The sequence below is a fragment of the Mus musculus genome, chromosome 7 (assembly GCF_000001635.26).
Source record: "Mus musculus strain C57BL/6J chromosome 7, GRCm38.p6 C57BL/6J".
In the NCBI taxonomy this organism is placed as follows: domain Eukaryota; kingdom Metazoa; phylum Chordata; class Mammalia; order Rodentia; family Muridae; genus Mus; species Mus musculus.
The window spans coordinates 75,210,872-75,236,811 of record NC_000073.6 but is presented as its reverse complement, the minus strand read 5'-3'; the positions used below and the strand labels follow the sequence as shown (position 1 = coordinate 75,236,811).

General features: G+C 40.8%; 1 protein-coding gene across 8 annotated transcripts in view; it reads left to right on the top strand.

Moving 5' to 3' along the window:
- Positions 1-25,940, top strand: part of Sv2b (synaptic vesicle glycoprotein 2 b) — a 194,369-nt gene that overhangs the window by 72,451 nt on the left and 95,978 nt on the right. Inside the window, exon 2 of one of the 8 annotated variants that reach the window (NM_001360573.1) lies at positions 11,981-12,115. The exons of 6 other annotated variants lie outside the window; for them this stretch is intronic. The gene's annotated coding sequence lies outside the window, so the exon portion shown is untranslated. Of the gene's footprint in view, positions 1-11,980; positions 12,116-16,792; positions 17,007-25,940 lie in introns of those variants that run through there. One more of the 8 variants, NM_001360575.1, reaches the window with a different exon arrangement.

Genomic DNA, 25,940 nt, shown 5'->3' with positions numbered 1-25,940 from the left:
TGAAAATGTAATTTCTACAAATATGAGATTTGGTTTATGTTGTTCCTGTATGATCTTGGCCTAATATTCATGGTTGAAGACAGGCTCTGGAATTAGTAGCTAGGCCATTTAATAGCTATGTGGCTTTGAGTAAGTTAAGTAAGTCCGATCCTTGGGTTCCCTCAGCTCTAAACTGTGCTCTGTAATAGTAACTGTGTTATAGGGTGGTGTGCAGGTTGAATTTTTTCAGCTATTGCACAACACAGTGACTCATCAATCCTTAATAATGTGATCATAATACTTTGTTACAGATCTGCTAAAAGTATCTTATTCCCAAGAGTAAATCAATAGACACAGAGACCACCATGCTAATGTTCCCTCATTCTTGCTAGAAGTCAGTTGGGAATTAATTGTATTTGATACATTTACAAAGCATGTGTTCACTTTAATGTGTGAAGAGCAATGTATGGGGTAGAATGAGGTGTAATACAGGCCTCACACCAAAACTCACAGTGAGAGTGGGAGATAGGCTTCTCTTCCCATCATTAAAATAAGGTGCTATAAGAGTTCCTGTATGAAGTTACTCAAAAAAGATGGCAAGAACCCAGATGGTAGAGTGGTATAAAATGCCCATGTTGGTGCTGGCCAAACATTGGAGAGAAAGTGCTATTTAACTTAAAAAACAAGAAAAGACCAGTTGTACACTCCTTGGATATGTGAGGCTCCTCTTCGGGAAGGAAGGCACTGACTGGGAGGAGGGTGTGGGTGTGGCTACAGATGAGATGAGACACATAACTGATGCTGGATGGACGGACCTCGAAACTGTGGTAGAGAGCCTTGGACTTGCATCCTCAGGCAAGGTAGGGGCAGTGAGCATTGAGTATATTTGCTTGGACAAATACCAATGATAAGGAGGATGAAAAACCAGCAATGTTACAAATGACCTCTATTTATATACCAAGCAGAGATTTTGCTTATGGTTAGGATATTCCTTTCTTCACTGTTGTTGCATTGAAATTGTACAAAACGAAAAGTTTGCCAGTTAGGCTTATTAATAAGTTAGTGTGTCACTCGGGTGAGTCTAAAGGAGAGCCCTTTGGTATAAGCCTTGCAGGGGCTCAGGCACATGATACTAAGAATTCAGGGATGTCTGCAATGTGGCAAGCCTTGTGACAGACACTTCATGAACGGTTCTACCACAGGGCAAGTTTGCAGGTCATAGGGATTTTGTCTCCCTTCTGCTTAGCCTGTTGCCTGTGACTGACAGTTCAGCCTGTAGTTGTAGATTTTAAACTGTCTTGCAATAGGAGCAAGGTAGAATAACCTCTATGTCCTGCCCCTGACAGATGTAGGAGTTAAGCTAGCCTTATCAAAACGTTGTACTGCTTCCCAGAGAGTTAATAACCATCCACATAATGATATACTCTTAAGATCACTTTTAATAGCAAAATCCCAAGGTTTGAAAAGGGAGAATGGGTAAATATAGGAAAATAAATTAATGTAAACAGAAAAATTAATTAGAATTACATACATTTTATGGTTAAGTTTTCCAAACACATTATTGCAATCTCTCTCTCTCTCTCTCTCTCTCTCTCTCTCTCTCTCTCTCTCTCTCTCTCCATCTATAGAGTGAGTCTGAATTTAGCATATTATCCATCATCCATCCATCCATCCATCCATCCATCCACCTACGTATGTATGTATGTATGCATGTATGTATGTATGTATGTATGTATGTATGTATCTCTCTCTTTCTCTCTCTGTCTATCTATCTATCTATCTATCTATCTATCTATCTATCTATCTATCTATCTATCTATCCATCTATCAAGAGTCTAGATTTACCACATCCATCCATCTATCTACCTACCTACACATATCTACCCATCTATCTAGCTATCCATTCATCTCTCTCCCTCTCTCTCTCTCTCCCTCTCTCTCTCTCTCGATCTATCCATTCATCTATCTATCTACAGAGTCTTATGGATCCTGGAGTAGACTCATCTTACTATGTAGCTCAGTCTTGCTCCAGATTCTTCTGCTTGCACCTCCCTAGGGCTGGGATTACAGTTGTGTGTCACTATGACCTGCTATTCAAGGAAAACAAAAGCTACAGTTCTATCTATTTATTTTATTTCATGTATGTGAGTAGACTGTAGCTGTACAGATGGTTGTGAGCCTTCACATGGTTGTTGGGAACTGAATTTTTAGGACCTCTGCTCGCTCTGGTCAACCCCACTCTCTCAACATTGTTGTTGGTGTTTTGAATCAGGGTTTCACCATGTAGCCCCAAGTCCAGCATATCCTTGAACTCATGGAGATCCACCAATTCTGCTTCCCAAGGAGTATTGAGATTAAAGGCATATTTCCAGCTCCTTTATTTATTGCCTCGAACTCAGAAATCCGCCTGCTTCTGCCTCCCGAGTGCTGGGATTAAAGGTGTGTGCCACCACACCCGGCCCAGCTCCTTTATTTTAAGAGAAAAAAAGACAAGAAAACAAATGTTAAGATTAGATGAAGCAGGGCAATGCATTCACGTGGCTTATTGAGTTATTCTTTCTTCATATTTTTATATTTAAAACACTTCACACTATCCTAAGAATATTAATTAAAATGATTTCACCAAGGCACTGAGGGCTATCAAAGTCATTCTCTGTAGCATTTGAGTGGGTTTGGATTACTTCTTTGTGACAGCACTTGGTTTGCATCCATGATGCATGTGCGTAGGCGTGTGTTTGGAGGTCTGCTGGATGGGAGGGAGCATATTGACTCAAATAGAGTGTTATGTTTGTACCCAAATCAAAAAATGTATTGTCTTTAGATTAGGTGCAAAGTGTAGTACTTTCATGAGTAGAAGGGCTTCTTCAATGGCCAACCTGAGCTGCAAAGATGAAGGGTATGGACGGGGAAGAAGACAGGATATTCAAGTAGAAGGGCATTATGTCCAGGAAAAAGTGACGAGGGCAATTAATGATAACATTTGGGTCTATGTGGATGGTGGGCCCTGACTCAAACTGTTGCAGCTGAAGGCACATGGTAGGACCTCAGTCTCTGAGCTACACAGAGTAGGCTCTCTAGGACCCACAGAATCTCCTTTGGTTTTCAAATACACATTTAAGATTTTTTTGGTAGAGTAGTCATTATTATAAAATGCAGTTTCCATTTTCAGTATAAAACCTGTTTTATGCCATCTAAACTATCTAGAGGTAATCTTAGTGAGCCTTAAGGGAAGAATTTTCAGAAAATAATTTGATTCTTATCTACACCCAAGACTCTCTAGGGAAAAAATGAGAATAAAGGGCTGTAAGATTTGCTGAAAGGGATACACATAGGGTAAATAGTGGAGTAATGTTATTGTATGCTACTGTGTTCCCTGACCATTTTTGTTGTTGTTGTTGTTGTTGCTGCTGCTGCTGCTGCTGTTGTTGTTGTTGTTGGTGGTGTGTATGTATGTATGTATGTATGTATGTATGTATGTATGTGTGTGTGTGTGTTTGACAAACAACCTGGGTTTTTCTTCATGGTTGCTCTTTTCTGGGGTATGGGTGAGTCTTGATCACTCTTTGTTAAATATTTTTGTGTTAACCACTGTGCCCCAGGGTATGTTACACCCTTAAGCATCTTTGAACAAAGCAAATATTTTAAGGATCCTAGTGGAAAGCCATATGTTTCTTGAGATTTGTTTCCAAGTCACTACTATTGTAACAGGACAACAAAGAAAGAGCTCCAAGGAAGCATCATGGGACTTGGGTTTCAGAATCCATGTGGGTCAGTAGGTCAGCCATGTAATGAGATGGTGGTCCAGTGATGCTTATAGATATATGCACTGTGGGTGAGGTCTTGACAGCTTATTCCAGACTGAAGGTTATTTTAAGTCTGTCTAACAAAGATAAAGCAGCTTTGAGCATCTCACCATCTGGGCACTGTGGCAGCTGGGGTGGATATGTGCATTCTCACTGAGGGACCCCTGTATGAGGATAGGCTTGAAGATAGGAATAGAATAGTTTTTCAATGGCTGGCTGGCAAGACAGGCACTCTCCCATAGCTCAGGGGTTTGCTTTTTTCTTGACATCTTCTACTGTTGACTCAGACTGTCCACGTTTGTATATCCAAGGTTCATTAGAAAGCGCAGGAAATACCTTGATCTTGGACAATTTCAAGCTTCCCTTATTGTTTATGGTCTGATACTTGATAATTCACCGAGAGATTATGTTTCTGTGGAGGCCACCTGATGCTTAGTTCTGACTTTCGTCTTTGCAGATACTGCTCCTATAGAATGCAGGCAGCATTGCTCTGCTGGAGTCAAGAGTTTGACCTTTGAAATGTATTTCTTCGCTAGAAATATTAGGAAGCAAGATGCAGTGAGAGGTTAGGATAGTTATGTTATTGGAACACATGGCCTTGAAATGTTCAGAGGTAATGAAAATAAATGTAAACATCATTGTTCTGTTGATGACTTTTGAGCACATTTTCCTGGAATTATCAGAAAGGAAGATATAGGGTTCAGGAATAGTGACTGTTTGAGGCCTGTGTGTGTGTGTGTGTGTGTGTGTGTGTGTGTGTCTATGTGTGTATGTGCGTGTGTATGTGTGTGTATGTGCGTGTGTGTAATATGTTTTATATAAGACATATTGTATTAGAGAACACCATATGCCTTTGAATATCTACATGACTCAGCTCCTCTTGTTCACTCAAATGTTTCTGTGTCCATGGGGGATCCTCTGTCAATTGTCTACACAACACAGCCCCTGTCTCTCTTGTTCTGGATTCACCTCATGCTCCTATGTAGTCCTCATTTAACACAAGCAGTTTCTCGTGTCTTTGTGCATTTTTTATTCTTCTCCCAGAAGCGCTCTCTCTCTCTCTCTCTCTCTCTCTCTCTCTCTCTCTCTCTCTCTCTCTCTCTCTCTCCTTCCATCCTTCCCTATGCATGCACTGACAGATCACCCCAAACACCTCAGTTACCCACCAGAGTAAAACTGCTACAGTACATAGTTGATAATGATTTCTTATTATACAGTTTTTATCTAGTAGTTAATTTCCTGCCAAAGAATTCTTAGCAAGTTGAGGAGCCATTTAGCACAGAGCAAATTTTTCTACTGGGAGCCTTAGTTTTCCACATAAAGACCCCATGTTGGACTAAATGTACAAGTCTTTTTCCTTGTGGCTTTACCACCAATGAATGATCTTCCTGTGCTGTCCAATTGCCATGATTCCCAATTCAGTAGTTTGATCACTGTTATCCTATGTTGTATGTGGTGAAGGTGAGAAGGTGGCTATTTTTTGGTTTTGTACTTGTTTTAGCAAAATAGATCAAGCCTTTGTAATAAGTCAGCAGGCCTTAGCCTAATCTTTCCTACCACCTGGAATGCCATCATGTGTTGAAGCATACACACACACACAAACACACACACACACACACACACACACACACACACACACACACACACACTTATACTTGTATCCAAAGAAATGAAAGTCTGAAAGTTAAGGCTAGACTTTTTCATTAATTAATCAATCAATTAATTAATTCACTTTACATTCTGATCACAGCCCAGCCTCTCTCCTCTCCTCCCAGTCCTACTCTTATAAATCTCTTCTCTGATTACCCCCTCTCCTTTTCTTCAGAGAAGGGAAAGCCTCACTTAGGTACACCAAACTCTGAGACATTTAGTCCCCACAGTATTAAGCACATCTTCTTTCACTCAGGCCCAACCAGGCAGTTCAGTTAGGGGTAGGGGGCCCAATGGTAGGCAATGACAGAGTCTAAGACAATTGTTAAGGGACCCACATGAAGACCAAGCTGCTCATCTGTTACAAATATGTAGGGGGCCTAGATTGAGAAAAGGCAAACTCTTTGGTTGTTGGTTCCATCTCTATGAGCTCCCATGAGCCCAGGTTAGTTGACTCTGTAGGTCTTCTTGTGGTGCCCTTGACCCTTCTGGCTCACTCATTTATATTCCCTGCTCTTCCACAAGACTCCACTTGATGTTTGGCTGTAGCTCACCACCTCTTTTTATCCACTGCTGGAGAAAGCCTCTCAGGAGAAAGTTATGCTAGGTTCTTGTCCGCACCATAGTAGAATATTATTAATAGTGTCAGGGGGTGACTCTCTTCCATGCGACTGGTCTGAAGTTGGAGCAGTCATTGGTTGGCAATTCCCTCAGTCTCTGCTCCATCTTGTAGGCAGGATAGATTTGGGGTTGAAGGTTTTGTGGGTAGACTGGTGTGCCCCTCCTTTCACTGGATGTCCCACCTGACTACAGGAAGTAGCCACTTCAGTCTCTGTATCCTCTGCTGGTAGGTATCTCAGCTAGGGCCACTCCTATAGAATCCCTGGAGCCTCCCCCTTCCCATGTCTCCAGTTAGTCTCAGAGATGCCACTCCACAGTTCCATTCTTATTCCCAGCCCACTTCAGCACCACTCTCCCCACACCGAGTCCCTATCGCTGTTCCTTTCCTCACACCCTCTCCCACCCAGTTCCCTCTCTCCATCCACATTCTAAAACTATTTGGTTTCTCCTTATGAGATTCACGCATCCTCACTTGGGCCCTCCTTATTACTTAGTCTCTTTGGGTGTTTAGATTGTAGCATGGTTATCATGTACTTTATGGCTCATGTTCACTTATAAGTGAGAACATGCTATACTAGTCTTTCTGGCTCTGGGTTACCTCACCCAGGATGCTATTCTCAGGTTCCATCCATTTGCCTGAGAAGTCCTTGATATCTTTATTTTTAATAGCTGAATAACACCACTGTGCAGATGTACCACATTTCTTTGATCCATTCTTCCGCTGAGGAACATCTAGGTTGTTTCCAGTTTCTGGCATTTATTAAAATAAATCTGCTATGAACATAGTTGAGCAAGTATTCTTGTGGTATAGTGAGGCATCTTTGAGGTATATGGCTAGAAGTCATATAGCTGGGTCTTGAGGTAAAACTGTTGTGTATTCTGAGAAGCCTCCAAATTGATTTCCAAAGTGGTTATATAAGTTTGCGCCACCACCAGCAATGGAGTAGTGTTCCCTTTGCGCCACATCTTTGCCAGCATGTGCTGTCACTTGAGTGTCTGATCTTAGCCATTCTGACAGGTGTAAGATGGAATCTCAGAGTCGTTTTGATTTGCATTTCCCCTGATGATTAAGAATGTTGATAATTTTCTTAAGTGCTTTTCTGCCCTTCGAGATTTCTTTGTTCAGAATTCTCTGTTTAGCTCTGTACCTCACTTTTAAATTGGGTTATTTATTTATTTTTTTGTTATTTAACTTCTTGAGTTCTTCATATATTTTGGATATTATCCCTCTGTCAGATGTAAGGTTGGTGAAGATCTTTTCCCAATCTGTTGGCTGCTGTTCTGTCCTACTGACGGTGTCCTTTGCCTTGCATAAGCTTTTCAGTTTCATGAGGTAACATTTATTAATTGTTGATCTTAGTGCCTGAATTATTGGTTTCTGTTCAGGAATTTGTCTGCTGTGCCAATATGTTCAAGGTAGTTCCCCATTATCTCTTCTATTAGATTTAGTGCATCTGCTTTTATGTTGAGGTCTTTGATCCACTTGCACTTGTGTTTAGTGCAGGGTGATAAAGATGGATATATTTGCATTCTTCTACATGCAAACATCCAAATCAGTACCACTTGTTGAAAATGCTTTCATTTTTCCATTGCATGGTTTTGGCTTCTCTGTCAAATATCAAGTGTTCATAGGTGTGTGTTTATTTCTGGGTCTTTGATTCTATCTCATTAGTCAACCTGTCTGTTTTTATGTCAATACCATGCAGTTTCCATTACTATTGCTATGTAGTAGAGCTTGAAATCAGAGATGGTGATATCTCCCGAAGTTCTTTTATTGTATAGGGTTGTTTTAGCTATTCTAGATTTCTTGTTTTTCTAAATAGTTCTATTTAGATGGCTTACTTGATCTTGATTATCTTTGGTAAGTGATATATCTGTCTAGAAAATCATCGATTTTGTTTAGATGTGCATGCTTTTGAGGTAAGACCTAATGGTTCTTTGAATTTCCTCAGTGTCTTTTGTTGTATCTCCCTTTTCCTTCTGATTTTGTTAATTTGGATACTGTCTTTTTGCCTTTTAGCTAGTTTGGCTAAGGGTTTGTCTATCTTGTTGATCTTTTCAAAGAACCAACTCTTGGTCTTGTTGACTCTTTGTAATGTTCTCTTTGTTTCTAATCGATTGATTTCAGCCCTGAGTTAGATTATTTCCTACTCCTCTTGGGTATGTTTGCTTCTTTTTCTTCCTAGAGCTTTCAGATGTACTTTTAAATTGCTAGCCTGAGTATTCTCCAATTTCTTTATGAAGACACTTAATGCTATGAACTTTCCTCTTAGTACTGTTTTCATTGTGTTCTGTAAGTTTGGGTGTATTCTATCTTTATTTTCACTGAATTATAGAAAGTCTTTAATTTATTTCTTTATTACTTCCCTGACACAGTGATTGAGTAGAGAGTTGTTCAATTTCCATGAGGTTGCAGGCTTTGTGTTGTTTCTGTTATTGTTGAATTCCAGTTTTAATCTTTAGCAGTCTGATAAGATAAAAGAAGTTATTTCAATTTTCTTGTTCCTGTTGAGGCTTGTTTTGTGACTGACTATATGGTCAGTTTGGACAAGGTTCTGTAAGGTTCTGAGAAGGTATATCATTTTGTGTTTGGGAGAAATGTTCAGTAGATCTCTATTAGATCCATTTTATTCATGTTTTTCAGTTATTTTCATTATCTCTCTTTTAGTTTTTGTCTTGATGTCTTGTCCATTGGTGAGAGTATATTTAAGTCTCCCACTGTTAGTGTGTGGGGTTCAAAGTACAATTTAAGCTTTAGAAATGGTTTCTTTATGAATGTGGTTGACCTTACATTTGGGGCACAGATGTTCAGAATTGACATGTCATCTTGGTGGATTTTTAATTTGGTGAGTATGAAGTGTCCTTCTCCATCTCTTTTGATTAATTTTGGTTCAAAGTCTATTTTGTTAGATATTAGAATGGCTACTCCAGCTTGCTTCTTGGGTCCATTTGTTTGGAAACTTTTTTCCTTCTCTTTATTCTGAGGTAATGACTATTTTTGTTGCTGAGATGTGTTTCATGTATGCAAAAGAATGATGGATCCTGTTTTCACATCCATTCTGTTAGCCTGTGTCTTTTTATAGGGGAATTGAGTCCATTGATGTTAACCAATGATTCTTAATTCCTGTTATTTCGATGTTGGTGATGTTAGGGTGTGAGTGTTTTTGCATATGTGTGTATCTCCCTTATTTCATTTTTTTGCTGGTTTGGAATAATTCATTTCCTATGTTTTCTTGGGTGTAATTAACCTCCTTGCTTGGAGTTTTCCTTCTAGTATTTTTTGTAGGGCTGTTCTTGTGGATAGATATTGTTTAAATTTAGTTTTGTCTTAGAATATCTTGCATTCTCCATCTATGGTATTTGAGAGTTTTTCTCGCTATAGTAGCCAAAGTTATCACCTGTGGTTTCCTACAGGATAGAAGATATCTGTCCAGACCCTTCTAGCTTATAGAGTCTCTGTTGAGAAGTCCAGTGAAATTCTAATAGGTCTGTTTCTTTATGTTACTTGGCTTTTTCCCTTGAAACTTTTAATATTCCTTCTTTGATCTGTAGATTTTGTGTTTTGATGATTATATGGCAGAAGGATTTTTTCTGGTACAATGAAATTGTTCTGCAAATTTCTTGCTTGTTTATAGGCATCTCTTTCTTTAGATTGGAGAAAATTTCTTTTATGATTTTCTTGAAAATGTTTTCTGGTCCTTGGAGCTGATAATCTTCACCTTTTTCTATTCCTATTGTTCTTAGGTTAGGTCTTTTCATAGTATCCTGGATTTCCTGGATGTTTTGTGTCAGGATTTTTTTTAATATTTAATATTTTCTTTGACTGACATATCAATTGCTTTTATAGTATTGTCTATGCTGAGAGTCTCTCTTCCATCTCCTGTATTCTGTTGGTGATGCTTTCATCTTCTGTTTATGTTTTCCCCAGATTTTCTACCCTCAAGATTCCCTCAGTTTGTGTTTTCTTTATTGCTTCTATTTCCATTTTCAGGTCTTGAACAGTTTTATTCATTCCCTTCACCTGGTTAATTGTATCTTTCTGTATATCATTAAGGGAGTTTTTTTTTTTTTTTTCTTCTTATTTAAAGGATGGTACCTGTTTGATTGTATTTATTTTCCTGTATTTCTTTAGGGGATTTATTCATTTCTTCTTTAAAGGCCTCTATTATCTTTATAACATTGGTTTTAAGGTCATTTCCCTCTGCTTTGATTTTGCTAGGATATCCGGGGCTTTTTGTAGTAGGATAGCTATGTTCTGAGGGTTTCATATTGCTCTGGTTTTTGTTGATCTTATTCTGGCCTTTAGCTATTTGGTTGTTCCTGAATGTTACTGGTAAAGCAGGTATCAGGGAGGCAGGCCTAACCTGGATGTTCCTGGTGCAACAGGCCTCCGGTGGGTAGCCTTGGGCTGGACAATGGATCTCAGAGGCAGTGTGTGTTTCAGAACAGCTGGGTTTGCCTCCTGAGACTCAGTGGGCAGGGAAATTGAGAGGGAAAGGACCTAACCTGGATGATCCTGGTGCCACAGGCCTGTTAAAGGCAGGCAGAGAGGTGGCTAGACAATCAAGGTTAAAATTTTTATGATGGAATGTCCTTTAACCATTACCCAAATGCTATTAACCTTTTCCTTTGAATTTGTTATGAAAATGGCATGACTGTTTTATATTTATGGTCTTTCCTCGAGTTTCACAGACTTTTAATGAAATAGAAACACCTGTCCTGGAGGATTTCATTTGGGCATTTTCTTTGAATTTGATGGAGACCTGAAGATAGTGTGATAATTGTCCTAATACACTAGAGATTTCTTATCAACTTCCCTTGAGTCTCTGCCATTAGGAATCCTTTTGATGAAGTGAGACTCCACCCTGAAAGTTGATTATTCTTTTTGGGATGGTTCCAATTGCTAACTTCATATAAGCTTCAGTTTTCTTGTTTATAAACTTTAATTGCATTGTTTTAATTGCAAAATATATGGTTTTATATTTTGAGATTATAATTATAACATTTCCCCCTTCCTCTTCTAGCTTCCAAACCCTCCTCTGCACCCCACTGTTCTCTTTCAAATTTGTGACCTCTTTCTCTTTAAATATGTGCACACACACACACACACACACACACACACACACACACAATCTGCTTAGTCCTTATAATGTTACTTGTATGTATATATTTCCAGAGATAACTGTTTGGTATTAGACAATGAATTAGGGAGCTCCCTTTCTCTCCTGGTCAGCAGACTTTTGTTGCCTGTAGCTGTGTCTCGGGTTGAGGCCTTGAGTGTTCCCTCCTTCCCATTAGCTTGTCTATTGGTGTCATCCTGTTCAGTCCATGTTTGGTCAGCCATATTGGACTTCGTAAGTGCAGCTTCTGACATTTCTAGGACACAACTTGAGAGTTAATTTTTGTAGCTGAGAAAGGGGGGATTTAATAAGTTAGAGGGGGGTCATTACTTGGATGGAGACTTGGGTGGGTCTAATGCAAAATGCATCATGTCCTGGGCAAAATGTGACACAGAATGAACTCAGAGAAACTCATCAATCCTATAATGCATATAAGCGAATAGCAACAGATTCTGAGGAGTAGATTTAGTAGAACCTGAATGTTCTAAATGTATGTGAATAAAGGAAGCTTCTTTTCTTTTTTTTCTTTTTTCCCTCCCTCCCTCCCTTCTCTTCTCTTCTCTTCTCTTCTCTTATCTTCTCTTCTCTTCTCTTCTCTTCTCTTCTCTTCTCTTCTCTTCTCTTCTCTTCGCTTCTCTTCTCTTCTTTTTCCTTTCTTTCTTTTTTCCTTTCTTTTTTCCTTCCTTCCTTCCTTCCTTCCTTCCTTCCTTCCTTCCTTCCTTCCTTCCTTCCTTCCTTCCTTCCTCTCTCTCTCTCTCTCTCTCTCTCTCTCTCTCTCTCTCTCTCTTTCTTTCTTTCGGTGCTCAGGTCTGGTGATAGGGGTCAAAGCTTAAGAGAGCTTACTGCTCTTACAGAGGATGCAGATTTGGTATCCAGCACCCAAAATCGATGGATCACAACAGCTTGTAACTCCAGTTCCAGAGGATCTAATATCCTTTTCTGGTCAGTCAGGGTTCAGTATGTTCATGATGCCTATAAGCTCACAAAGGCTTACACATATGCACATAAATAGCAAATATTTTAAGAAAAAGAAATTAATGGATTGATCTCTTCAGCTTCTTTTTTTTTTAACTCTTTTGCCCCATCTTCTAGAAAGTGATATGGACATGGTTTAATGCACATAGAGTCCTTCCCCCCATCCTCCCTCCCTTTTGCCTCTGAGAGTGTCCCCCACTCCAGTATCTCCCCATCCTGCTGCATCAAGTCTACACAATCTGGTGCATTCTCTCCCACTGAGACCAGAATAGGTGCCGTCTGCTACATATATGCTAGGGGCCTATGACTCGTTGGTTGGCGGATCAGTCTCTGGAGCTCCCAGGGTTCCAGTTTAGTTGACACTGTTGCTCTACCTGTGGGGTTGCCATCTCCTTTAGGGCCTTCAATCCTTCCCTAACTCTCCCATAGCGGTACCCAACCTCCATCCAATACTTGGCAGTGGTTATCTGCATCTCTGTCACCTGCTGGGTAGAGCCTCTCAGAAGGCAGTCATGTAGGTTCCTGTCTGTAAGCACGACATAACATCATGAATAGTGTCAGGAGTTGCAGTTCTTTATTAGAATCAAATTAAAAGCTTGAAAGTTTTCTTGTCATTTGAGAAGGGCTGTCCATCTGGGCATACAGTGGGAAATGCCCATTTCAAAGCTAATGATTATAAATTCTTTTTAAGTAAGTGTGAGTGAAGTTGTAGGGTACATGTTTACTAAAGAGAACAAAATATTTTCTTCTGGTTTGTGATATGCTGTTTACATTACAAATATTTGACCCAGTCTGTGATGTATTTCTTCTTGAATATATTCTGCAGTAGAAAAAGAACACTGAGCAGTCATCAGACCTGGGATGGGTTGGTGGGGTTAGAGAGGAGTCCTCTGATCTTAAAGCTTGACAGATTGGTGCTCTCATGTTAGGATCTCTTATTGGCGTGCATAATGCCCAGTAGAAAATTGAAATGTTGTTCAGTGCTTAGGATCCATCTCCCAGAGAGGCTGGAGAGGGCAAGAAGAAATGGTTAGACTGAGTGTGATAGAAAATTGATAATTCTATAATAGACAAATGCAGTCAAAGGCTGAGAATATAGCTCAGTGGGAAAGTTGTTGCCTAGTGTGTAAAAGGCACTTAGTTAAATTCCCAGCTGCATAAGATGGGAGTTTGCAAAACTGAATGGTGAGTAGTTTTCTCTAAGACACTCTTAAGTCAGACATTTTTTAAAGTGAGACTGGTAGTTTTGTAGAAGACAGACTGCGTCTGACTGCATTGAGGGCAAATTTCTGACTTAAGAAGTAATCTCCTGTCACTGTGCCTGAAAACAGTCTGTATGATGGGCAGAGTCCCCACCAGAAAATGATTTGTCCAGTCTGTGCAAGCAGAGGGCACAGCCGTCTAGTCTAGTCTGCACAACGGCAGAAAAATCATTTCCTGGCTTGCTGCAAAGTTCACGGCTGAGACCCCATAACAAGAAATAGAGTAGGAAGATAAGAACATGCAAATTTATTTAATATAAGTTTTGTGCAGCTCAGAAGGCTTTGGCAATGTAACTTCAAAGCCGTGGGAAGATCTGTGTATTTTTGTGGACAGTTTTGCCAATGTGTGATATGATCTAATGGTGAGGGGAGGATTGTGCAAGAGGAGGTGGTTTTTTGTTGTTGTTTTGTTTTTTGTTTTCTGTTTCTTCTTGGCATTCCTTGTCTTTATTTTTTCCAACTCCAGATGTGAGGGGAGGGAAGCCACACACTGCAGCCTCTGCTGCTTCCTCACTGACCAGGGAACCACACTGTAGAGCAGAGTTTCCCACTGACACCCTGTCTCTACATTCTAATCCGGAGCTCTGGTCCACCACAAGCCCCTGGGACTTTCTCCATGTGCTAGAACGTTGCTCAAGTCTGCACAGCTTGTTTCTGCCTCCCCAGCAGAGACCATCAAACCTTCCCCATGCACAGCCAGGTGTATCTCTACTTCAGCTTAGATACACAACATCCTGCAAGTGGCCGCTTGCTTCCTTGGTTTTCTAGAGGGAAAAACTACTGTGTGGCTTAAAATAAAGATGTGCTTTTGTTTGTTTTCCACCATTGGAAAGAAAACAATAGAATGTTAGCTGGTTTCAATGTGAGGAGAAAGAGGTTACAGACCACGTTCCTGATGACAGTGTTTAGTTGTGTGTTGCAGAAAGACATCTTGTGTTTGGTTTCAGGGTTCCTGATGACAAACAGCCAGCAGCACTGGAGGTGGATCCCGTGGCTGTCTGATGTAGGAATGTCCTTCCTGCAGCTATGTGTCACCTGTTCCTAGTAGGTGAGGGAGGGGCTTTGAGAAGCCTACGAAGACTTTCCTGGTAGAGCTCCTCAAAAAAGTCCCCTTTGAGACAATCCTGTATAAAAGATGTCAATTTAGATAAAGGAGGGTACTAGGTATGGTACACACTCTTAATCATAGCATTTGAGAGGCAGAAAACAGGAGGAGTGAGAGATATTTAGTGAGATTCTGTTAGAGAGAGAGAAAGAGAGAGAGAGAGAGAGAGAGAGAGAGAGAGAGAGAGAGAGAGAGAGAGAGAGAGAGAGAGAGAGAGAGAGAGATATGGAATAATAATGACACAGTCTTGAAGCTGACCTGACTATTGCTGTCAGGTTGGTGCCTCTTTATTTCTCCCCTTCTCCTGTTCCCTCTCAGGAACCTCTGATACATCACTGCCAGTTGTTTCAGTATTTAGGGATAGTTTAATAAAGGATGTCATAATGGCTGTTTGAGTTTCCATCCGTGTAGGCTTGACTTGGTCAGGAGTTCTGATACATGCTATATGGGAGGTGTGGTTGGACCCTATCCTCGAGGTCCTCACAACCTAGCAGTCACTGCAAGGATAGAGACTGCATTCTGTATTTTGCAGGCTCTTGAAAGATGTTGGTACCATTGGCATTTTTTTCTTTTTCTTTCTTTTTGCCAAATGTGTAGCATCAGTTAAATAGGAAATGAGGCATGTGGAGAACAGTGTTCTCTCAGTTAAGTGGGCCAATTAGACACGTCAGATGGAGGTCACATGTATTTTGTGAATCCCTAAGACCATAACCAAAACAAAGTATTTTACTGGTTGTCTCTGCATCACTGTGTCCACTGTGTCTGATAGATACAGCTTAAGAAAGGAATGAATTTACTTTAGTTCATGGTTTCAGAGGGTTTTTTCCATCAGGACAGAGGAAGGAATAGTAGAGTGGCTCAAATAAGTGTAGCTGGAGGGTGTGGCAGAGCTGTTCATATAATTGCTAACCAGGAAGGAGAGCGACAGTGAGAGAAACCAGAAGCTGGGTATAATCTTCAAAAACCCACTCCTAGTGAGTTACTTCTACTGTCTGTGTCCTACCCTTCCAAACATGGTGCCACTAGCTGGAAGACCAGTAGTGTCTTCCATTTCATGTGTAACTGATAAAAGATACAGACCTGGGACAGAATCTCTTCTGCCTTTCGCTGGGTTTCTAACCTTGGCAATATCTTTTGGGTCTTTAAATTCACAATGGTCCCTCTCCAGTCTATGGAAACACTATATGAGATTGTGTATTAGAATATCCTTTACATGGACTATGGGCTCATTAAGGCTTTCTTCCTTTGCCATCTTTATCTTTTATCTTTTATGCCATTTTTTTTTCTAGAAGTTGGAATAGAGCCCAGAATAGCACAAAATGCTAGGCTCTAGTGCTGAAAGTGTTTGCATTCCTGGCAACACTTGAGCCCTTTCTAATTAGAAAGTTTATACACTGCCAAGGACGAATTAGGAGTGAGGGATAGAGTGAGGGGGGAGGGAGAGGGGGAGAGGGAGAGAGAGAGAGAGAGAGAGAGAGAGAGAGAGAGAGAGAGAGAGAGAGAGAGAGAGAGAGTAAATTACATAGAAGTAGTACACTGGAGTAGAAGGTGCTTATCAGGGCAGAGGAGAGACATGGGGCCCATATCACTTAGGACTTAGTGAATTGGGGATAATTAAGAGATGGAAGTAGGGATTGTGATGTATTGAAATGAGTTTAAAAACATCATTCCAGGGAAATAAATGGGGCTGCAGGATCAGCTGTGAAGCCTTTATTTGTAATTTCCTCATTGAGAAAAGTAAGGAGGTTTTCAAAGGCCCAGACCCAGGGAGATGTAGGCTGACTGACTAAGAACATAGCTGTATAATAGAAACCAGGGAACCCTATCAAGCAGAGAGTGATGCCTTAGTGGGTCTGAGATTCACAAGGTACCCACTGAAGACAGTCCTAGAAGATGGGCATCTTTAGGACAGGGCAATGGAAGGGCTAGTTTCTAGCCAAAGATATGTTCCTTTCAAAATAAGAAAAGTATATAAAGACAGAGGCAAGTGGCTTGCTAGCTCTCCTCAAAGACTTGCCTTTGGGATAAGTGGGGGGAAGAATAGTCCAAAAAAATCTACCTTGATATCTTTATTAGTCTCTCAGGTTTCCTTCTCAGTTCTGTAGAGCTGTATTCATAAAGTCCCTTTAGCATTTAAAAATTTTCCCTTTATTTTTATTTTATGTCTACAGATATTTTATCTATATGCATATCTGTACATTGTGTGATTGCAGTACCTAAAGAGTCCAGAAGAAGGAATTAGATTCTTTGATTATTGCAATCTTCCATGTGGGTTCTGAGAATCCAACCTGGGTCTTTGGGAGATCAGCTATCCATCTTAACCACTGAGCTACATCTCCAGCTCTCCTTGATCATTTTAAGTAGAGATCCCAATTTCCAGCCTGTTCCCCATATTGGAACAGTAATCTAGGCTTATTGGAAGCTCTGTCTATTTATTTTTGAATATTCATCCAAAAGTTCCAGTGACCCAGATGATGATGTCTTATGTGTGGTGAGAAGCTCTTACCCTTACAGACAAGATGCTGATTTTGTGTTTAGTAAAATGTATACCTACTGTCCAGCAAGGTATGGGACAGTGGGAGCCTGCTACATTCTCCTGGATGTCCCTAGCACCTGACACAGGATCTCCATGTAATTTTCAGTGTTCGACAGAATAGATGAGGAGAGCAACAATGGGAAAGGAGTAAGGGATTTTGTCCAGGGAGGGGCTACAGAAAGAGGGGAGTGAAGCTGAGAGCTGGGGTGTGAAGGATAGTTTAAAAGTTTTTCAGTGAAGGATAATTTAGGCCAAATCAAGTATTTTGAATGTCTTGGGAGGCCACTAAGAGAATTTTTTTCCAGCTGTTTGGAGGAAGAAAGCTTGGTGGTGTTAGGGTGATTGGGATATGATGTGTATTAGAGACATGTCAGTAGAATGGTGTAGAGTGCTTGTTGCTAGACCTTCTTAGGCTTAGGTACACAATGTAGAAGCTAGTAGTGTCATCAGGCAATATCGACCAGCCACATAAGGAGTGAATCATTGAACTCTCCTTCATGGCCCATTTTGTGGTGAGCAAGGGCAATCTCCAAGGTCAGCAGTGATTTCATTATTTGCTTAGTGGCTTAAGCTATTTGTTCTCTATTTTTGAAGCATGCTTTCTACCTGTAGAATTGTTTTTCAGTCAACTCTATTTTGGGAAGAAGAAGAAAAAAACATGTTTAAAATGCCCAGCAGGTTATAATATCTCTTCCTTCCTCCAGGAGATCGAAGTTTGCTGGAAATATGACTAGCTATTATAAATGGTTTCTTAGGGGAGCTCACGTTGTGTCCTATGAGCCTTCATGTGCATCAGTATAGGAGCAGAGGCTTTTTCTGTAATAGCTTCTATTTTTCTTTCTAAGGAAAAATTGTCTCTCAGATAAAAGAAACAGGGACAGCATCTGGTACTTCCACATATGTCCCCTTCCTCCTCTGACTGTTAAATTTACCTGTGCTGGTTCTCCCTTTTAGGCTTTAAGGGGTCAGTTAGCTGATGTTTTTTGTTTTCACTGAAGTTCTTCCCTACTTGTCTCCATCATTCCCAACCTGTTTCCATCTTTTCTTTCACATGTATCTTCCAGCATCCTTCCCAAACTCGTCCACCCATGTGGATTCCTTCATGCGATACTCTGACATCACCTGGACTTGCTTGAGTTCACTGCCAGCTTCAGGGTTGGCTTTGGGTGCAGACACTCCTAAGTAATCAAACAGGGGGTTCTCACCTATGGCATACAGCAGACATTCTCTGTTGGGTAAACTTGTAACAGGAAGCAGAATTATAGAGAAGAAATGAAGACAAAATCCACCTTCAGACCAGGGACAAGGTGCTGTGTGACAAGCTGGCCTTCCCAGTGGCAGTCAATAGACTCCCACATATAATCAGCGTTTTCTGATCTATTGTTGGTTACTGGGAACTGTCCATGCAGCTGCAGGAGATACGGTAAACCTGGGAGGCAGGCAGCTTGCTGTAGGAGAGTTTGAAGCTGACGTTTGAATTTATTAGCTAAGGGCCAGAGAGCTACTCTCTTGGAGCTTTAGTTGTATCGTCTAGGGGATGGAAAAGTAAAGTTATATGCGTCCAAATGTTGCCAAATTGAAGTAAGAGGACAAATTACTCAGTTCAGAAAATATTCCTTTATACTGTCACTTGTTTGTATCTCTGGTGAAGACCATTCTCGTAGTCTTCCTCATTACTTTCCTTGGAAATACCAGCTTAGGGGCAGGACAGATCGCTCTGTCAGTAAAAATGTATGCTGCACAAACCTGAGGGCCTGAGTTCAGACCGCAATACTTGGGTAAAAGGCCAGGCACAGAAGTGTGCATCTGTAACTCTAGAACTCTCTCTCTCTCTCTCCCTCTCTGTGTGTGTGGTGGTGAGAGATGATCCTCAGAGCTCACTGGCAGCTAGTCTAGCCAATCGATGAACTTGCCATTAGGAAGATACTTTGTCTCAAAAAGTAAACTGAAGTGTGATAAAGGAAAACGCCCATTGTCTACTTCTGGCTCACAACCCACACACCACACCCTCTGGTCCAGACACCACATAACATATTCCAACCTACACTCACACTCACACACATAGACATACACCACATGCATACTCACATACACACTCATACACAAATAAAAATAAAGTCCCAGTCAGTTGGTTTTTCATTTAAGAAAGAAAGCACTTTACTCTTGTATGTACTGTGTAAACCATAAAAGCAAAGTCTATAAACACACTGCAGTATCGTGATGCCTTCTGTAAGCTGCTGCTGTTCCTTTTAAAGTTTCTGAGCATGAGGCTTGTCCCCATTTCATTAGAAAGGACAGTTAGAAAGTCACCAGGGAGCTGGTAAACCTGAGCTGTCACCTCAGAAGATCCTTACTGCAAAAAGAACCGAATGACCAATAGATAAAGACTCACTTTTTCTCCGTGTAATTTGACGCTGTTTAATAAGATAAAGACATCTTAGGCACCATGAAGAGCAACATCACTGCTCTCAAAATATTCACCTTAACATGTATTTGGGGAATAAAATATGAATATGTATCTATGGCTCAAGGTCATAGAGGAGATCCAAGAGGTTGTGGAAGAATATGAGGACCTTAGACCAAAGTGACATGGGGATTCGGGGCTCCAGCAGAGTGGGGGATACCCCAAATCTAAAAGCTCTCCCAGAGAAGACTGAAGATTTGTGTTTGTGTGGAGGTGAAGCTAACATCCCCATTGTCCTTTTGGCTCAATTGTGCTTTGAGGCATAAATGGTGCATGCAGATCAAGGCCTTTCTCTGTGCGGTGTATGTATTTACACAGAGACAGGGGCTGGTGCTTTCACAGTTGAGTTTCTTCTTGGTCATGGACACTGTACCAAGCTTTGTGAAAATGTTACTTTCATAACAACGCAATAACTCGGATGTTAAAGTCTTCTCACCTCACACACGAAGAAACTAAAGCTTCCGGTGTCAAGTATATGCTCTGATTTACAGAGCTGACATCTATACAACATCAAAGCTCTGCTTTGTAACACTGACTCCAAGGCAAGAAATGCTGGGGGGTGGGGTGGGGGAAGGTAATAAAGTCAAATCAAAGAGACAAGGAACTGGCAAGATGCCTGTAAATTCGATTTTAGTTTTGAGACAGGGTTTGGTGATCTTGCTATGTATCTCGGGCAGCCCTTGAATTTATGGTAGTCCTCAGACCTTCACCATTCAAGTGCTGAGGTTACAACTGTGCACTACTACCTATGTGCTTTGTTTGTCTGCATTCCCCAGCCTATCAGACAGCTCGATGAAGAGGTCTCCTAAGCTGTGGGATGCCTGGCTTGCTGGCCCATGGTTCTTAGCCTGCTCCTGCTGCTTAGTGTTGCTTTCAGGCGCAAGCCTGCTGACATCTGACGATTCTGTTCTGGATGAACCAACAGTACACTGCTCAAGGACTCCTGATCCTTCTGTAGGTTGTACCGTGGGCCGAAACCTTACTGTAGGTACGATCTCCTCTTGCGGAACTCACATTCCTCCTTCTGTAAGTCTGATCAAGGTGGTTTGGCATCTCTATAAGTTTGAGCACCAGCTCCTGTCTCCTTCCCTTCTGGCTCAGCTCCTGGAAGAACCTAGGTGTTTGAGGACAGGTTGTCTCTAGTTTTGCCTGTGGATTACAAAGATAGGATGATTTGCTTCCAGAGTAAGAAGGCTTAAGCCAGGGGCTGGTCTTCAATGCTGACGGAGGGAGCAGATTTTGATGCTCCCTCTGTGGTAGGATACTCTTGTCCAGGGGTCTGCATTTGAGCAGCACCAAGAGGCTTTACTGACAGGGCAGACCACACAGTGAAAAACACAGTTGTGGCTTTAGAATGCAAGCAAAAAGGGAACTAACAAATTTCATAGTGTAAGGAATGAATACTTAAGTCTTATTAAGATAATTCCTTCAGAGATATTTGTATAAAATAATTTCTACGAATGTCTATAATGCCATGGATATTATCAGTCTAATAGATGAATACATGATTTTCATGCTATAGTTTCTCATTTCCCCAGCTTTCTAAATAAAACTCCTTCAAAAGCATAGTATTTATATTGCCATATTATTTAACTATATGAATATTTAAAGGCTTATTTTCTTGGCCTCTTTTTAATATATAAGTTAATTCAATATTTATTATGTAAACAATGCTATAATTAGCATTCTTTATCAGCTGTTGCCCTACTTTTTCATTTTAAAAACAAGAAACATTCTCTAACTTCAAACTAAGTTTGGCTTGACTGCAAAGGCTTTGTTTTAGTTTCTTGGGAAATAAATCAGGGGGTTATTAAGGAGTTTGGTCTTGCTTAACCCCAGTTGTCTTTCCCACGAAGCCAGCTTTCTGTCCTAATGCAGTGGAGCTGGGATGGGCTAAGAAGGGTGACATACCCCTAAGGTTAGCACCTTAGGAGACTAGCATAGTCCCAAGTGGGGAAAACTCAGAAGTGATTGCTGGAGTTCCAAAGAGTGGTTTCCAACTCCCACCCAGAATAGTGAGTCCCGTTACTTTCAACCCACAGTTGGTGCAACCTGTGCCAAAAACACCAATGTGATATTTAAAGAAATATCACAGGTGATCAAAATCTATTTTGTGCTCAGAAACTTGGTAACACACAACAGAGCACTCTTAGACCGCTGTGTTCCCATAAGCTCAGTTAGGATGCTGCCAGCATTTGAAGGATCTGAGGAAAGGCGAGGTGGCTTCCTAGGCATTCATGGATCCAGCCTTTTCATTTCATTTTTCTTTTAAAAATGAAAGAATCCATTTAAGCAGTATTAAGCCAGTGGGTCTACTTACAGCAAGGAGAGCCCCTGGCTCACTGGCCTTTTTTGACTTGCTTTTAGTGAATAACTGTGAACCTTCTTGGTAGAGCAAATATTTTCACAGACCTGCTCTGCTCATAGACTATGCATTTGGCGATGGTGATTCAAAAACGAAGTAAAACATACTGAATTTCCTATCCTAGACTCATTCATAGATTTCCAGCAGAGAAACACACAGTAAAGAACGAGATGTCAATAACTATCATATAATGTGATAATACGGAAATATGCACATGCCAGGGTTCTTCTTGAGCAATTATAAGTGTTCAAGAATTACAAGCTATCAAAGTTGTCAGTCTATGAACATTGCTCTTAATTAGAAAGAGACACTATCCTAGATATTAAGATAAGAAAACATTTCTCAGATGACACATTCTGTGTTTGTGGAAATACACAAAAAGACATTGGAGCAGATGGCTGCACAGAAACCATCCAGTACATTTCCCCTGGAGAGATGAACGGCTGATGCCTCACAAGTGAGGTGATGGACCCAGGATCCCACAGTGGCTTGAAGACCAGTTTAGGACAGCAGTTCAGTCCTCTATACAGTGGCCTTTCTCATAGCTCGTGTATCTCCAAATATTTATCATTGGTGTTGACTTCTCAATAAGGATGGAACCCAAGGACAAACAGTGTAGGGGAGTGGAGGTTTCAACTACTAACAGGTTCATGGATGGGTGCAGATGTGACAATATAGACAGTGTATTAGCTTTTTCATTACTGTGCTCAAAGTATCTGACAGACACAACTCAAGCAAAGAAGGATCTAACTTCATTTAGCTGTGAAGGCTTCACAGTTTGCAGCAGTAATTCTCAACCTGAGGGTCATGGGCCCCTTTTGGGGTTGAATGACTTGTTTCACAGGGGTTGCCAAAGATCATCAGAAAACACAGATATTTGCAATATGATTCATAACAGCAGCAAAATTATAGTTTTGAAAATAATTTTATGCTTGTGGGTCACCATGATGGGTCATTAGGAATGTTGCAAATCACAGGCTTATAGCATTCAGTCAGTTAAGATGAAGCAAAAAATGGAGGAATCCCTAAGCTCACATCATGGTAGACCAGGAAACAGAAAGTGACATTAAGTGTCACATTAAGTCTAGGGATAATATACTCCCACAGATCATCTCTGAGTAACCTACTTCCTCTATCTAGGTCCCACATACTGAAATTCCTCACTGCTTCCAAAAATAGTACTCCCTGGGGACCAGCATCAGAATACAGGAGATTACAGAGCTATTTCATATTCAAGCCACAATAGAAAAATTGTACAGAGATAATAATAGTTCTGTATGATACAGGAACCTTCAGCAATGATGGCACAAAAATCAGGAAGGTCTATAGTGAGTTGTGTGAAGTATGACTGGAGGATGGGGAGGTGTGGGCTCAATAGTAATAAAATAATACAGGGCCTGTTTATTTACACTCTTCATAGATAAGGACAATCTTTTCCTCTGAACATTTTGGGTGGGCTCCTGTGGAAGGAAGATTTTGTGACAGAGTATTGGTTTTGTGAAGTGGCTTTGGTGGAGATAGGGAAAGGGAAGGCCTGAGAGACTTTCTGGTGTCTATTGATTGTTCAAATGCCAAGGTGCAATATTTGGGGTCAGTATGTCCTGAACTCCAGCAACATCTAAGCTCACAGGGACACACATGGGCATCTCTTTGGCATCTATCTGAGTTTGCTGCTTCACCTCATTCCTGTTCATGTAGAATTGATGACAGTGAGCTTCTCCTCTTCCTCCTCCTCCTCCTTCTTTCTTCATGTTTTTGAGATAGGGTTTCTCTGTGTAGTCCTGGCTATCCTAGGACTCACTCTAGATCAGGGTGGTCTCTAACTCATAGGTGCTGGGATTAAAGGTGTGCACCATCAACACTGCACAACCATTAATATGCTTGTTAAGGAACATTTGGCCAGATGTTTCCTTGTATGTTCCAGTCCTATTCCTGTTGAGTAGGAATGAGGACATGAGCCCTCTAAGCGCAGGGTACCCACTGCGTTCTTCCTTTGCCCTTATGGATCAGGGAGAATTTCTCATCATAGCCAATTCTAGCCAAAGGAACAACTACTACTGACATCTTCAAGCAGGACACCAGTGTATCAGCTCTTCTGTGCTTGCTCCTATCTCTTTCCTGAGGGATTGTCTTCTGTTAGGTCTGTGCCCTTGAGATACTACCAGAGCCCAACTAAACTTAGAGATAACCTTACATTTTATTCCCTCCCCAACCCCCATGGTGACCAGGCTATGCCTCCTAATTCCCCCTTCCAATAAAGAGTTCTTTTCGCTCCTACAAGTGGATTCTAGAAGGTGCAACAAAATAGACCCTCAAATCTAGACTCAAAATATAAAAATAGCAGTTACTATTTATAAGAGCCTGTATACATACATGTTTTCAAGATTTCCAAGGAGAAAGAGGCTTATGGCTGCTGTAGACACAGAGTTTAGTAAATTAGATGGACTCCTTTTGAGTAGGGGTAGTTCTTTAGAGGTACTCTGTATAGATTACAGCAATATTTCCATGTCACATATCTATTCTTGGACACACAATTAAATGATTTTTAGTGAGTACATTCACCATTGTAACCTAATTTGAGGATGTTGCCATTTCTTCCCGGTTTCCCAATTATGTCAAGTTCATTTGAAGTCAACATCCATTCCTACCTACCATGGCCCTAGACCACCCCTGATCTATCCCCTTATATTGTAGACTTGCTTATCCTGGATGTTTTATGTAAATGGAATGAGACAATCTGTGGCCTTTTGTAACTAGCTGGGTATCTGTCCAGTCTGTTGTATGTATCACTAACTTGGTCCTTCTTAATGTCAGCTCATACTGTACTGCCAGACACATGACATTTGATTCATGTGCTCATGGGCTCATGGACATTTGTGTTAATCCCACTTTAGAGCTGATGTAGATGCTGTGAACATGTATGTGCAAGTTTTTGTGTAAGCATATGTCTTTGTCTTGGGTACATTTTTTTTGGATTGACTTTGCTGGGCTTTCCTTAAATATATGTTTAATATTTTAAGGACCTGGCAAACTATTTTCCAAATAGGTTGAGTCATTTCTCACTCTCACCAGTGGTTTCTAATGGTTCTAGTTCATCACCATCCAGCCCACACATGCTGTCATCTGTCTGCTGATTACAGCTATACTAGTGGCTATATGGTAGTGTCTCTTTGTTGTGTTAAATAGGTTTTTGTTCAGTTCTTACAGCTTTCAATCTGACAGTGTGGGCTGTGAGTCACCAAAAGAGAATCGTGAATAAAGGAGGCACCATTTACCAAATTTATTTGCTCTTGGAATGCCCTTTGCTCTCTTAAATGAATATGTTCAAGTACTAATAGTGTTCAGACTTCTGGGAAGAATTGCATCATTTGATTACAGTATTGTTTGTAACTTTGTTCTAAACAAGTGTCTATGGCACAATGATTCTGAACCAAAGAGCCAGGCTAACATTGTAAGAGTTAAATAAAGACAACAAATGGATCAGTCCTAGGAGGTTTAGAAAAATAGTAGTTTGCAATGAATATCTAAATGGCAGTTTGTTCTCTGCACTTGGTTCACTAGCCCAGCCCAGATGGGTCCAGATTTCATGCGGAGAGAGCTGGGATCAAGCTGGAATCCTGGATATACATTTTAATCTCTAATATTCAGATAACAATCATTATATCACAGGGACGATAGTAAGATGGGATTTGCATTGTTGCTAGGAGCTGTGGTGACTGAGGTTCAGAGATGGCTTATCAAATCCTCAAGGCGACTTTATGAATGGGTGTTATACTTATGATTCCCATTAACAAATGAGGATACTGAGTCTCCAAGAGGCTATTAGTAGCTTCTACACAGGTAGCAAGAAATAGCAGTATCAGGATTTGAATCTGGGTCCCCCATACACGACAATGTCTGAGATATGTTCTGCTACCATGCCAGAAGGCAAATGGGTCAGGAAGATCCTTCCTTCTAATCACATAGAAATGACAGAGGTCTGGTAGTACTGGCAATCTAGCCGTTGGCTGTTTGGAATCATGGCTGGTTCATCTCCTCATCTTCTCACCTACAAGACATG